This window comes from Nothobranchius furzeri, chromosome 3 (assembly GCF_043380555.1).
Source record: "Nothobranchius furzeri strain GRZ-AD chromosome 3, NfurGRZ-RIMD1, whole genome shotgun sequence".
Taxonomy (NCBI): domain Eukaryota; kingdom Metazoa; phylum Chordata; class Actinopteri; order Cyprinodontiformes; family Nothobranchiidae; genus Nothobranchius; species Nothobranchius furzeri.
The window spans coordinates 12,017,777-12,032,614 of NC_091743.1; positions in this window are offsets into that span (position 1 = coordinate 12,017,777).

Below are 14,838 nucleotides of genomic sequence, written 5' to 3' on the forward strand. Positions count from 1 at the left end.
ACACCACATCCGGTGACCTTTGGGACATGGTTTGACCGCCTTTGGAAAGTGCTATCATCATGAAACGTTCAGATCACTTACAACTCAATAGATTCTACCTTCCTGTAACGTTTCAGCCTGATTGGACCTTGTTTTCAGACAAATGAACCCAGAATGATTTGAAATTGTGCTTCGTGCAACATAATTCTGGGTGCCATTTAAAAACCATAAGTGCTAATGACTCCATTACTTTTTGTGGTTGTAGGGGCTGTTGATTGGAGTACACTAAAACAAACCTGACATCTCTAGGACATTCAGAAGCCAAGTTATAAGCCCACAAAGGTGTAACTGGACTACTTCTTTAAAGTGACACCAGGCCCGGTGACCTTTGGGACATGGTTTGACCCCCTATAGGAATGTGCGATCATCATGAAACGTTCAGATCACTTACAACTCAATAGATTCTACGTTCTTGTAACGTTTCAGCCTGATTGGACCTTGTTTTCACACAAATGGACCCAGAATGATGTGAAATTGTGCTTTGTGCAACATAATTCTGGATGCCATTTACAAACCATAAGTGCTAATGACTCCATTACTTTTTGTGGTTGTAGGGGCTGTTGATTGGAGGACACTAAAACAAACCTGATCTCTCTAGGACATTCAGAAGCCAAGTTATAAGCCCACAAATGTGTAACTGGACTACTTCTTTAAATTGACACCAGATCCGGTGACCTTTGGGACATGGTTTGACCCCCTTAGGAAAGTGCTATCATCATGAAACGTTCAGATCACTTACAACTTAATAGATTCTACCTTCCTGTAACGTTTCAGCCTGATTGGACCTTGTTTTCACACAAATGAACCCAGAATGATGTGAAATTGTGCTTCGTGCAACATAATTCTGGGTGCCATTTAAAAACCATAAGTGCTAATGACTCCATTCCTTTTTGTGGTTGTAGGGGCTGTTGATTGGAGTACCCTAAAACAAACCTGATCTCTCTAGGACATTCAGAAGCCAAGTTATAAGCCCACAAATGTGTAACTGGACTACTTCTTTAAATTGAAACCTGATGCGGTGATCTTTGGGACATGGTTTGACCCCCTTAGGAAAGTGCTATTATCATGAAACATTCAGATCACTTACAACTCAGTAGATTCTACATTCCTCTAACGTTTCAGCCTGATTGGACCTTGTTTTCACACAAATGAACCCAGAATGATGTGAAATTGTGCTTCGTGCAACATAATTCTGGGTGCCAATTACAAACCATAAGTGCTAATGACTCCATTCCTTTTTGTGGTTGTAGGGGCTGTTGATTGGAGTACATTAAAACAAACCTGATCTCTCTAGGACATTCAGAAGCCAAGTTATAAGCCCACAAATGTGTAACTGGACTACTTCTTTAAATTGACACCAGATCCGGTGACCTTTGGGACATGGTTTGACCCCCTTAGGAAAGTGCTATCATCATGAAACGTTCAGATCACTTACAACTCAATAGATTCTTCCTTCCTGTAACGTTTCAGCCTGATTGGACCTTGTTTTCACACAAATGAACCCAGAATGATGTGAAATTGTACTTCGTGCAACATAATTCTAGGTGCCATTTAAAAACCATAAGTGCTAATGACTCCATTCCTTTCTGTGGTTGTAGGGGCTGTTGACTGGAGTACATTAAAACAAACCTGATCTCTCTAGGACATTCAGAAGCCAAGTTATAAGCCCACAAATGTGTAACTGGACTACTTCTTTAAATTGACACCAGATCCGGTGACCTTTGGGACATGGTTTGACCCCCTTAGGAAAGTGCTATCATCATGAAACGTTCAGATCACTTACAACTCAATAGATTCTACCTTCCTGTAACATTTCAGCCTGATTGGACCTTGTTTTCACACAAATGAACCCATAATGATGTGAAATTGCACTTCGTGCAACATAATTCTAGGTGCCATTTAAAAACCATAAGTGCTAATGACTCCATTCCTTTTTGTGGTTGTAGGGGCTGTTGACTGGAGTACATTAAAACAAACCTGATCTCTCTAGGACATTCAGAAGCCAAGTTATAAGCCCACAAATGTGTAACTGGACTACTTCTTTAAATTGACACCAGATCCGGTGACCTTTGGGACATGGTTTGACCCCCTTAGGAAAGTGCTATCATCATGAAACGTTCAGATCACTTACAACTCAATAGATTCTACCTTCCTGTAACGTTTCAGCCTGATTGGACCTTGTTTTCACACAAATGAACCCAGAATGATGTGAAATTGCACTTCGTGCAACATAATTCTAGGTGCCATTTAAAAACCATAAGTGCTAATGACTCCATTCCTTTTTGTGGTTGTAGGGGCTGTTGATTGGAGTACCCTAAAACAAACCTGATCTCTCTAGGACATTCAGAAGCCAAGTTATAAGCCCACAAATGTGTAACTGGACTACTTCTTTAAATTGACACCAGATCCGGTGACATTTGGGACATGGTTTGACCCCCTTAGGAAAGTGCTATCATCATGAAACGTTCAGATCACTTACAACTCAATAGATTCTACCTTCCTGTAATGTTTCAGCCTGATTGGACCTTGTTTTCAGACAAATGAACCCAGAATGATGTGAAATTGTGCTTCGTGCAACATAATTCTGGGTGCCATTTAAAAACCATAAGTGCTAATGACTCCATTACTTTTTGTGGTTGTAGGGGCTGTTGATTGGAGTACACTAAAACAAACCTGACATCTCTAGGACATTCAGAAGCCAAGTTATAAGCCCACAAAGGTGTAACTGGAGTACTTCTTTAAAGTGACACCAGGCCCGGTGACCTTTGGGACATGGTTTGACCCCCTATTGGAATGTGCGATCATCATGAAACGTTCAGATCACTTACAACTCAATAGATTCTACGTTCTTGTAACGTTTCAGCCTGATTGGACCTTGTTTTCACACAAATGGACCCAGAATGATGTGAAATTGTGCTTTGTGCAACATAATTCTGGGTGCCATTTACAAACCATAAGTGCTAATGACTCCATTACTTTTTGTGGTTGTAGGGGCTGTTGATTGGAGGACACTAAAACAAACCTGATCTCTCTAGGACATTCAGAAGCCAAGTTATAAGCCCACAAATGTGTAACTGGACTACTTCTTTAAATTGACACCAGATCCGGTGACCTTTGGGACATGGTTTGACCCCCTTAGGAAAGTGCTATCATCATGAAACGTTCAGATCACTTACAACTTAATAGATTCTACCTTCCTGTAACGTTTCAGCCTGATTGGACCTTGTTTTCACACAAATGAACCCAGAATGATGTGAAATTGTGCTTCGTGCAACATAATTCTGGGTGCCATTTAAAAACCATAAGTGCTAATGACTCCATTCCTTTTTGTGGTTGTAGGGGCTGTTGATTGGAGTACCCTAAAACAAACCTGATCTCTCTAGGACATTCAGAAGCCAAGTTATAAGCCCACAAATGTGTAACTGGACTACTTCTTTAAATTGAAACCTGATGCGGTGATCTTTGGGACATGGTTTGACCCCCTTAGGAAAGTGCTATTATCATGAAACATTCAGATCACTTACAACTCAGTAGATTCTACATTCCTCTAACGTTTCAGCCTGATTGGACCTTGTTTTCACACAAATGAACCCAGAATGATGTGAAATTGTGCTTCGTGCAACATAATTCTGGGTGCCAATTACAAACCATAAGTGCTAATGACTCCATTCCTTTTTGTGGTTGTAGGGGCTGTTGATTGGAGTACATTAAAACAAACCTGATCTCTCTAGGACATTCAGAAGCCAAGTTATAAGCCCACAAATGTGTAACTGGACTACTTCTTTAAATTGACACCAGATCCGGTGACCTTTGGGACATGGTTTGACCCCCTTAGGAAAGTGCTATCATCATGAAACGTTCAGATCACTTACAACTCAATAGATTCTTCCTTCCTGTAACGTTTCAGCCTGATTGGACCTTGTTTTCACACAAATGAACCCAGAATGATGTGAAATTGTACTTCGTGCAACATAATTCTAGGTGCCATTTAAAAACCATAAGTGCTAATGACTCCATTCCTTTCTGTGGTTGTAGGGGCTGTTGACTGGAGTACATTAAAACAAACCTGATCTCTCTAGGACATTCAGAAGCCAAGTTATAAGCCCACAAATGTGTAACTGGACTACTTCTTTAAATTGACACCAGATCCGGTGACCTTTGGGACATGGTTTGACCCCCTTAGGAAAGTGCTATCATCATGAAACGTTCAGATCACTTACAACTCAATAGATTCTACCTTCCTGTAACATTTCAGCCTGATTGGACCTTGTTTTCACACAAATGAACCCATAATGATGTGAAATTGCACTTCGTGCAACATAATTCTGGGTGCCATTTAAAAACCATAAGTGCTAATGACTCCATTCCTTTTTGTGGTTGTAGGGGCTGTTGACCTGAGTACATTAAAACAAACCTGATCTCTCTAGGACATTCAGAAGCCAAGTTATAAGCCCACAAATGTGTAACTGGACTACTTCTTTAAATTGACACCAGATCCGGTGACCTTTGGGACATGGTTTGACCCCCTTAGGAAAGTGCTATCATCATGAAACGTTCAGATCACTTACAACTCAATAGATTCTACCTTCCTGTAACGTTTCAGCCTGATTGGACCTTGTTTTCACACAAATGAACCCAGAATGATGTGAAATTGCACTTCGTGCAACATAATTCTAGGTGCCATTTAAAAACCATAAGTGCTAATGACTCCATTCCTTTTTGTGGTTGTAGGGGCTGTTGATTGGAGTACCCTAAAACAAACCTGATCTCTCTAGGACATTCAGAAGCCAAGTTATAAGCCCACAAAGGTGTAACTGGACTACTTCTTTAAAGTGACACCAGGCCCGGTGACCTTTGGGACATGGTTTTACCCCCTATAGGAATGTGCTATCATCTTGAAACGTTCAGATCAATTACAACTCAATAGATTCTACCTTCTTGTAGCGTTTCAGCCTGATTGGACCTTGTTTTCACACAAATCGACCCAGAATGATGTGAAATTGTGCTTCGTGCAACATAATTCTGGGTGCCATTTACAAAGCATAAGTGCTAATGACTCCATTCCTTTTTGTGGTTGTAGGGGCTGTTGATCGGAGTACATTAAAAAAAACCTGATCTCTCTAGGACATTCAGAAGCCAAGTTATAAGCCCACAAATATGTACCTGGACTACTTCTTTAGAGTGACACCAGATCCGGTGACCTTTGGGACATGGTTTGACCCCCTTAGGAAAGTGCTATCATCATGAAACGTTCAGATCACTTACAACTCAATAGATTCTTCCTTCCTGTAACGTTTCAGCCTGATTGGACCTTGTTTTCACACAAATGAGCCCAGAATGATGTGAAATTGTACTTCGTGCAACATAATTCTAGGTGCCATTTAAAAACCATAAGTGCTAATGACTCCATTCCTTTTTGTGGTTGTAGGGGCTGTTGATTGGAGTACATTAAAACAAACCTGATCTCTCTAGGACATTCAGAAGCCAAGTTATAAGCCCACAAATGTGTAACTGGACTACTTCTTTAAATTGACACCAGATCCGGTGACCTTTGGGACATGGTTTGACCCCCTTAGGAAAGTGCTATCATCATGAAACGTTCAGATCACTTACAACTCAATAGATTCTACCTTCCTGTAACGTTTCAGCCTGATTGGACCTTGTTTCCACACAAATGAACCCAGAATGATGTGAAATTGTACTCCGTGCAACATAATTCTAGGTGCCATTTAAAAACCATAAGTGCTAATGACTCCATTCCTTTTTGTGGTTGTAGGGGCTGTTGATTGGAGTACCCTAAAATAAACCTGATCTCTCTAGGACATTCAGAAGCCAAGTTATAAGCCCACAAATGTGTAACTGGACTACTTCTTTAAATTGACACCAGATCCGGTGACCTTTGGGACATGGTTTGACCCCCTTAGGAAAGTGCTATCATCATGAAACGTTCAGATCACTTACAACTCAGTAGATTCTACCTTCCTCTAACGTTTCAGCCTGATTGGACCTTGTTTTCACACAAATGAACCCAGAATGATGTGAAATTGTGCTTCGTGCAACATAATTCTGGGTGCCATTTACAAAGCATAAGTGCTAATGACTCCATTCCTTTTTGTGGTTGTAGGGGCTGTTGATTGGAGTACACTAAAACAAACCTGATCTCTCTAGGACATTCAGAAGCCAAGTTATAAGCCCACAAATGTGTAACTGGACTACTTCTTTAAATTGAAACCTGATGCGGTGATCTTTGGGACATGGTTTGACCCCCTTAGGAAAGTGCTATTATCATGAAACATTCAGATCACTTACAACTCAGTAGATTCTACATTCCTCTAACGTTTCAGCCTGATTGGACCTTGTTTTCACACAAATGAACCCAGAATGATGTGAAATTGTGCTTCGTGCAACATAATTCTGGGTGCCAATTACAAACCATAAGTGCTAATGACTCCATTCCTTTTTGTGGTTGTAGGGGCTGTTGATTGGAGTACATTAAAACAAACCTGATCTCTCTAGGACATTCAGAAGCCAAGTTATAAGCCCACAAATGTGTAACTGGACTACTTCTTTAAATTGACACCAGATCCGGTGACCTTTGGGACATGGTTTGACCCCCTTAGGAAAGTGCTATCATCATGAAACGTTCAGATCACTTACAACTCAATAGATTCTTCCTTCCTGTAACGTTTCAGCCTGATTGGACCTTGTTTTCACACAAATGAACCCAGAATGATGTGAAATTGTACTTCGTGCAACATAATTCTAGGTGCCATTTAAAAACCATAAGTGCTAATGACTCCATTCCTTTCTGTGGTTGTAGGGGCTGTTGACTGGAGTACATTAAAACAAACCTGATCTCTCTAGGACATTCAGAAGCCAAGTTATAAGCCCACAAATGTGTAACTGGACTACTTCTTTAAATTGACACCAGATCCGGTGACCTTTGGGACATGGTTTGACCCCCTTAGGAAAGTGCTATCATCATGAAACGTTCAGATCACTTACAACTCAATAGATTCTACCTTCCTGTAACATTTCAGCCTGATTGGACCTTGTTTTCACACAAATGAACCCATAATGATGTGAAATTGCACTTCGTGCAACATAATTCTAGGTGCCATTTAAAAACCATAAGTGCTAATGACTCCATTCCTTTTTGTGGTTGTAGGGGCTGTTGACCTGAGTACATTAAAACAAACCTGATCTCTCTAGGACATTCAGAAGCCAAGTTATAAGCCCACAAATGTGTAACTGGACTACTTCTTTAAATTGACACCAGATCCGGTGACCTTTGGGACATGGTTTGACCCCCTTAGGAAAGTGCTATCATCATGAAACGTTCATATCACTTACAACTCAATAGATTCTACCTTCCTGTAACGTTTCAGCCTGATTGGACCTTGTTTTCACACAAATGAACCCAGAATGATGTGAAATTGCACTTCGTGCAACATAATTCTAGGTGCCATTTAAAAACCATAAGTGCTAATGACTCCATTCCTTTTTGTGGTTGTAGGGGCTGTTGATTGGAGTACCCTAAAACAAACCTGATCTCTCTAGGACATTCAGAAGCCAAGTTATAAGCCCACAAAGGTGTAACTGGACTACTTCTTTAAAGTGACACCAGGCCCGGTGACCTTTGGGACATGGTTTTACCCCCTATAGGAATGTGCTATCATCTTGAAACGTTCAGATCAATTACAACTCAATAGATTCTACCTTCTTGTAGCGTTTCAGCCTGATTGGACCTTGTTTTCACACAAATCGACCCAGAATGATGTGAAATTGTGCTTCGTGCAACATAATTCTGGGTGCCATTTACAAAGCATAAGTGCTAATGACTCCATTCCTTTTTGTGGTTGTAGGGGCTGTTGATCGGAGTACATTAAAAAAAAACCTGATCTCTCTAGGACATTCAGAAGCCAAGTTATAAGCCCACAAATATGTACCTGGACTACTTCTTTAGAGTGACACCAGATCCGGTGACCTTTGGGACATGGTTTGACCCCCTTAGGAAAGTGCTATCATCATGAAACGTTCAGATCACTTACAACTCAATAGATTCTTCCTTCCTGTAACGTTTCAGCCTGATTGGACCTTGTTTTCACACAAATGAGCCCAGAATGATGTGAAATTGTACTTCGTGCAACATAATTCTAGGTGCCATTTAAAAACCATAAGTGCTAATGACTCCATTCCTTTTTGTGGTTGTAGGGGCTGTTGATTGGAGTACATTAAAACAAACCTGATCTCTCTAGGACATTCAGAAGCCAAGTTATAAGCCCACAAATGTGTAACTGGACTACTTCTTTAAATTGACACCAGATCCGGTGACCTTTGGGACATGGTTTGACCCCCTTAGGAAAGTGCTATCATCATGAAACGTTCAGATCACTTACAACTCAATAGATTCTACCTTCCTGTAACGTTTCAGCCTGATTGGACCTTGTTTCCACACAAATGAACCCAGAATGATGTGAAATTGTACTCCGTGCAACATAATTCTAGGTGCCATTTAAAAACCATAAGTGCTAATGACTCCATTCCTTTTTGTGGTTGTAGGGGCTGTTGATTGGAGTACCCTAAAATAAACCTGATCTCTCTAGGACATTCAGAAGCCAAGTTATAAGCCCACAAATGTGTAACTGGACTACTTCTTTAAATTGACACCAGATCCGGTGACCTTTGGGACATGGTTTGACCCCCTTAGGAAAGTGCTATCATCATGAAACGTTCAGATCACTTACAACTCAGTAGATTCTACCTTCCTCTAACGTTTCAGCCTGATTGGACCTTGTTTTCACACAAATGAACCCAGAATGATGTGAAATTGTGCTTCGTGCAACATAATTCTGGGTGCCATTTACATAGCATAAGTGCTAATGACTCCATTCCTTTTTGTGGTTGTAGGGGCTGTTGATTGGAGTACACTAAAACAAACCTGATCTCTCTAGGACATTCAGAAGCCAAGTTATAAGCCCACAAATGTGTAACTGGACTACTTCTTTAAATTGACAGCAGATCCGGTGACCTTTGGGACATGGTTTGACCCCCTTAGGAAAGTGCTATTATCATGAAACGTTCAGATCACTTACAACTCAATAGATTCTACCTTCCTCTAACGTTTCAGCCTGATTGGACCTTGTTTTCACACAAATGAACCCAGAATGATGTGAAATTGTGCTTCGTGCAACATAATTCTGGGTGCCATTTACAAACCATAAGTGCTAATGACTCCATTCCTTTTTGTGGTTGTAGGGGCTGTTGATTGGAGTACATTAAAAAAAACCTGATCTCTCTAGGACATTCAGAAGCCAAGTTATAAGCACACAAATATGTACCTGGACTACTTCTTTAGAGTGACACCAGATCCGGTGACCTTTGGGACATGGTTTGACCCCCTTAGGAAAGTGCTATTGTCATGAAACGTTCAGATCACTTACAACTCAATAGATTCTACCTTCCTCTAACGTTTCAGCCTGATTGGACCTTGTTTTCACACAAATGAACCCAGAATGATGTGAAATTGTACTTCGTGCAACATAATTCTAGGTGCCATTTAAAAACCATAAGTGCTAATGACTCCATTCCTTTTTGTGGTTGTAGGGGCTGTTGATTGGAGTACATTAAAACAAACCTGATCTCTCTAGGACATTCAGAAGCCAAGTTATAAGCCCACAAATGTGTAACTGGACTACTTCTTTAAATTGACACCAGATCCGGTGACCTTTGGGACATGGTTTGACCCCCTTAGGAAAGTGCTATCATCATGAAACGTTCAGATCACTTACAACTCAATAGATTCTACCTTCCTGTAACGTTTCAGCCTGATTGGACCTTGTTTCCACACAAATGAACCCAGAATGATGTGAAATTGTACTCCGTGCAACATAATTCTAGGTGCCATTTAAAAACCATAAGTGCTAATGACTCCATTCCTTTTTGTGGTTGTAGGGGCTGTTGATTGGAGTACCCTAAAATAAACCTGATCTCTCTAGGACATTCAGAAGCCAAGTTATAAGCCCACAAATGTGTAACTGGACTACTTCTTTAAATTGACACCAGATCCGGTGACCTTTGGGACATGGTTTGACCCCCTTAGGAAAGTGCTATCATCATGAAACGTTCAGATCACTTACAACTCAGTAGATTCTACCTTCCTCTAACGTTTCAGCCTGATTGGACCTTGTTTTCACACAAATGAACCCAGAATGATGTGAAATTGTGCTTCGTGCAACATAATTCTGGGTGCCATTTACAAAGCATAAGTGCTAATGACTCCATTCCTTTTTGTGGTTGTAGGGGCTGTTGATTGGAGTACACTAAAACAAACCTGATCTCTCTAGGACATTCAGAAGCCAAGTTATAAGCCCACAAATGTGTAACTGGACTACTTCTTTAAATTGAAACCTGATGCGGTGATCTTTGGGACATGGTTTGACCCCCTTAGGAAAGTGCTATTATCATGAAACATTCAGATCACTTACAACTCAGTAGATTCTACATTCCTCTAACGTTTCAGCCTGATTGGACCTTGTTTTCACACAAATGAACCCAGAATGATGTGAAATTGTGCTTCGTGCAACATAATTCTGGGTGCCAATTACAAACCATAAGTGCTAATGACTCCATTCCTTTTTGTGGTTGTAGGGGCTGTTGATTGGAGTACATTAAAACAAACCTGATCTCTCTAGGACATTCAGAAGCCAAGTTATAAGCCCACAAATGTGTAACTGGACTACTTCTTTAAATTGACACCAGATCCGGTGACCTTTGGGACATGGTTTGACCCCCTTAGGAAAGTGCTATCATCATGAAACGTTCAGATCACTTACAACTCAATAGATTCTTCCTTCCTGTAACGTTTCAGCCTGATTGGACCTTGTTTTCACACAAATGAACCCAGAATGATGTGAAATTGTACTTCGTGCAACATAATTCTAGGTGCCATTTAAAAACCATAAGTGCTAATGACTCCATTCCTTTCTGTGGTTGTAGGGGCTGTTGACTGGAGTACATTAAAACAAACCTGATCTCTCTAGGACATTCAGAAGCCAAGTTATAAGCCCACAAATGTGTAACTGGACTACTTCTTTAAATTGACACCAGATCCGGTGACCTTTGGGACATGGTTTGACCCCCTTAGGAAAGTGCTATCATCATGAAACGTTCAGATCACTTACAACTCAATAGATTCTACCTTCCTGTAACATTTCAGCCTGATTGGACCTTGTTTTCACACAAATGAACCCATAATGATGTGAAATTGCACTTCGTGCAACATAATTCTAGGTGCCATTTAAAAACCATAAGTGCTAATGACTCCATTCCTTTTTGTGGTTGTAGGGGCTGTTGACCTGAGTACATTAAAACAAACCTGATCTCTCTAGGACATTCAGAAGCCAAGTTATAAGCCCACAAATGTGTAACTGGACTACTTCTTTAAATTGACACCAGATCCGGTGACCTTTGGGACATGGTTTGACCCCCTTAGGAAAGTGCTATCATCATGAAACGTTCATATCACTTACAACTCAATAGATTCTACCTTCCTGTAACGTTTCAGCCTGATTGGACCTTGTTTTCACACAAATGAACCCAGAATGATGTGAAATTGCACTTCGTGCAACATAATTCTAGGTGCCATTTAAAAACCATAAGTGCTAATGACTCCATTCCTTTTTGTGGTTGTAGGGGCTGTTGATTGGAGTACCCTAAAACAAACCTGATCTCTCTAGGACATTCAGAAGCCAAGTTATAAGCCCACAAAGGTGTAACTGGACTACTTCTTTAAAGTGACACCAGGCCCGGTGACCTTTGGGACATGGTTTTACCCCCTATAGGAATGTGCTATCATCTTGAAACGTTCAGATCAATTACAACTCAATAGATTCTACCTTCTTGTAGCGTTTCAGCCTGATTGGACCTTGTTTTCACACAAATCGACCCAGAATGATGTGAAATTGTGCTTCGTGCAACATAATTCTGGGTGCCATTTACAAAGCATAAGTGCTAATGACTCCATTCCTTTTTGTGGTTGTAGGGGCTGTTGATCGGAGTACATTAAAAAAAAACCTGATCTCTCTAGGACATTCAGAAGCCAAGTTATAAGCCCACAAATATGTACCTGGACTACTTCTTTAGAGTGACACCAGATCCGGTGACCTTTGGGACATGGTTTGACCCCCTTAGGAAAGTGCTATCATCATGAAACGTTCAGATCACTTACAACTCAATAGATTCTTCCTTCCTGTAACGTTTCAGCCTGATTGGACCTTGTTTTCACACAAATGAGCCCAGAATGATGTGAAATTGTACTTCGTGCAACATAATTCTAGGTGCCATTTAAAAACCATAAGTGCTAATGACTCCATTCCTTTTTGTGGTTGTAGGGGCTGTTGATTGGAGTACATTAAAACAAACCTGATCTCTCTAGGACATTCAGAAGCCAAGTTATAAGCCCACAAATGTGTAACTGGACTACTTCTTTAAATTGACACCAGATCCGGTGACCTTTGGGACATGGTTTGACCCCCTTAGGAAAGTGCTATCATCATGAAACGTTCAGATCACTTACAACTCAATAGATTCTACCTTCCTGTAACGTTTCAGCCTGATTGGACCTTGTTTCCACACAAATGAACCCAGAATGATGTGAAATTGTACTCCGTGCAACATAATTCTAGGTGCCATTTAAAAACCATAAGTGCTAATGACTCCATTCCTTTTTGTGGTTGTAGGGGCTGTTGATTGGAGTACCCTAAAATAAACCTGATCTCTCTAGGACATTCAGAAGCCAAGTTATAAGCCCACAAATGTGTAACTGGACTACTTCTTTAAATTGACACCAGATCCGGTGACCTTTGGGACATGGTTTGACCCCCTTAGGAAAGTGCTATCATCATGAAACGTTCAGATCACTTACAACTCAGTAGATTCTACCTTCCTCTAACGTTTCAGCCTGATTGGACCTTGTTTTCACACAAATGAACCCAGAATGATGTGAAATTGTGCTTCGTGCAACATAATTCTGGGTGCCATTTACATAGCATAAGTGCTAATGACTCCATTCCTTTTTGTGGTTGTAGGGGCTGTTGATTGGAGTACACTAAAACAAACCTGATCTCTCTAGGACATTCAGAAGCCAAGTTATAAGCCCACAAATGTGTAACTGGACTACTTCTTTAAATTGACAGCAGATCCGGTGACCTTTGGGACATAGTTTGACCCCCTTAGGAAAGTGCTATTATCATGAAACGTTCAGATCACTTACAACTCAATAGATTCTACCTTCCTCTAACGTTTCAGCCTGATTGGACCTTGTTTTCACACAAATGAACCCAGAATGATGTGAAATTGTGCTTCGTGCAACATAATTCTGGGTGCCATTTACAAACCATAAGTGCTAATGACTCCATTCCTTTTTGTGGTTGTAGGGGCTGTTGATTGGAGTACATTAAAAAAAACCTGATCTCTCTAGGACATTCAGAAGCCAAGTTATAAGCACACAAATATGTACCTGGACTACTTCTTTAGAGTGACACCAGATCCGGTGACCTTTGGGACATGGTTTGACCCCCTTAGGAAAGTGCTATCATCATGAAACGTTCAGATCACTTACAACTCAATAGATTCTTCCTTCCTGTAACGTTTCAGCCTGATTGGACCTTGTTTTCACACAAATGAACCCAGAATGATGTGAAATTGTACTTCGTGCAACATAATTCTAGGTGCCATTTAAAAACCATAAGTGCTAATGACTCCATTCCTTTTTGTGGTTGTAGGGGCTGTTGATTGGAGTACATTAAAACAAACCTGATCTATCTAGGACATTCAGAAGCCAAGTTATAAGCCCACAAATGTGTAACTGGACTACTTCTTTAAATTGACACCAGATCCGGTGACCTTTGGTACATGGTTTGACCCCCTTAGGAAAGTGCTATCATCATGAAACGTTCAGATCACTTACAACTCAATAGATTCTACCTTCCTGTAACGTTTCAGCCTGATTGGACCTTGTTTCCACACAAATGAACCCAGAATGATGTGAAATTGTACTCCGTGCAACATAATTCTAGGTGCCATTTAAAAACCATAAGTGCTAATGACTCCATTCCTTTTTGTGGTTGTAGGGGCTGTTGATTGGAGTACCCTAAAACAAACCTGATCTCTCTAGGACATTCAGAAGCCAAGTTATAAGCCCACAAATGTGTAACTGGACTACTTCTTTAAATTGACACCAGATCCGGTGACCTTTGGGACATGGTTTGACCCCCTTAGGAAAGTGCTATCATCATGAAACGTTCAGATCACTTACAACTCAATAGATTCTACCTTCCTGTAACGTTTCAGCCTGATTGGACCTTGTTTCCACACAAATGAACCCAGAATGATGTGAAATTGTACTCCGTGCAACATAATTCTAGGTGCCATTTAAAAACCATAAGTGCTAATGACTCCATTCCTTTTTGTGGTTGTAGGGGCTGTTGATTGGAGTACCCTAAAACAAACCTGATCTCTCTAGGACATTCAGAAGCCAAGTTATAAGCCCACAAATGTGTAACTGGACTACTTCTTTAAATTGACACCAGATCCGGTGACATTTGGGACATGGTTTGACCCCCTTAGGAAAGTGCTATCATCATGAAACGTTCAGATCACTTACAACTCAATAGATTCTACCTTCCTGTAACGTTTCAGCCTGATTGGACCTTGTTTTCACACAAATGAACCCAGAATGATGTGAAATTGTGCTTCGTGCAACATAATTCTGGGTGCCATTTAAAAACCATAAGTGCT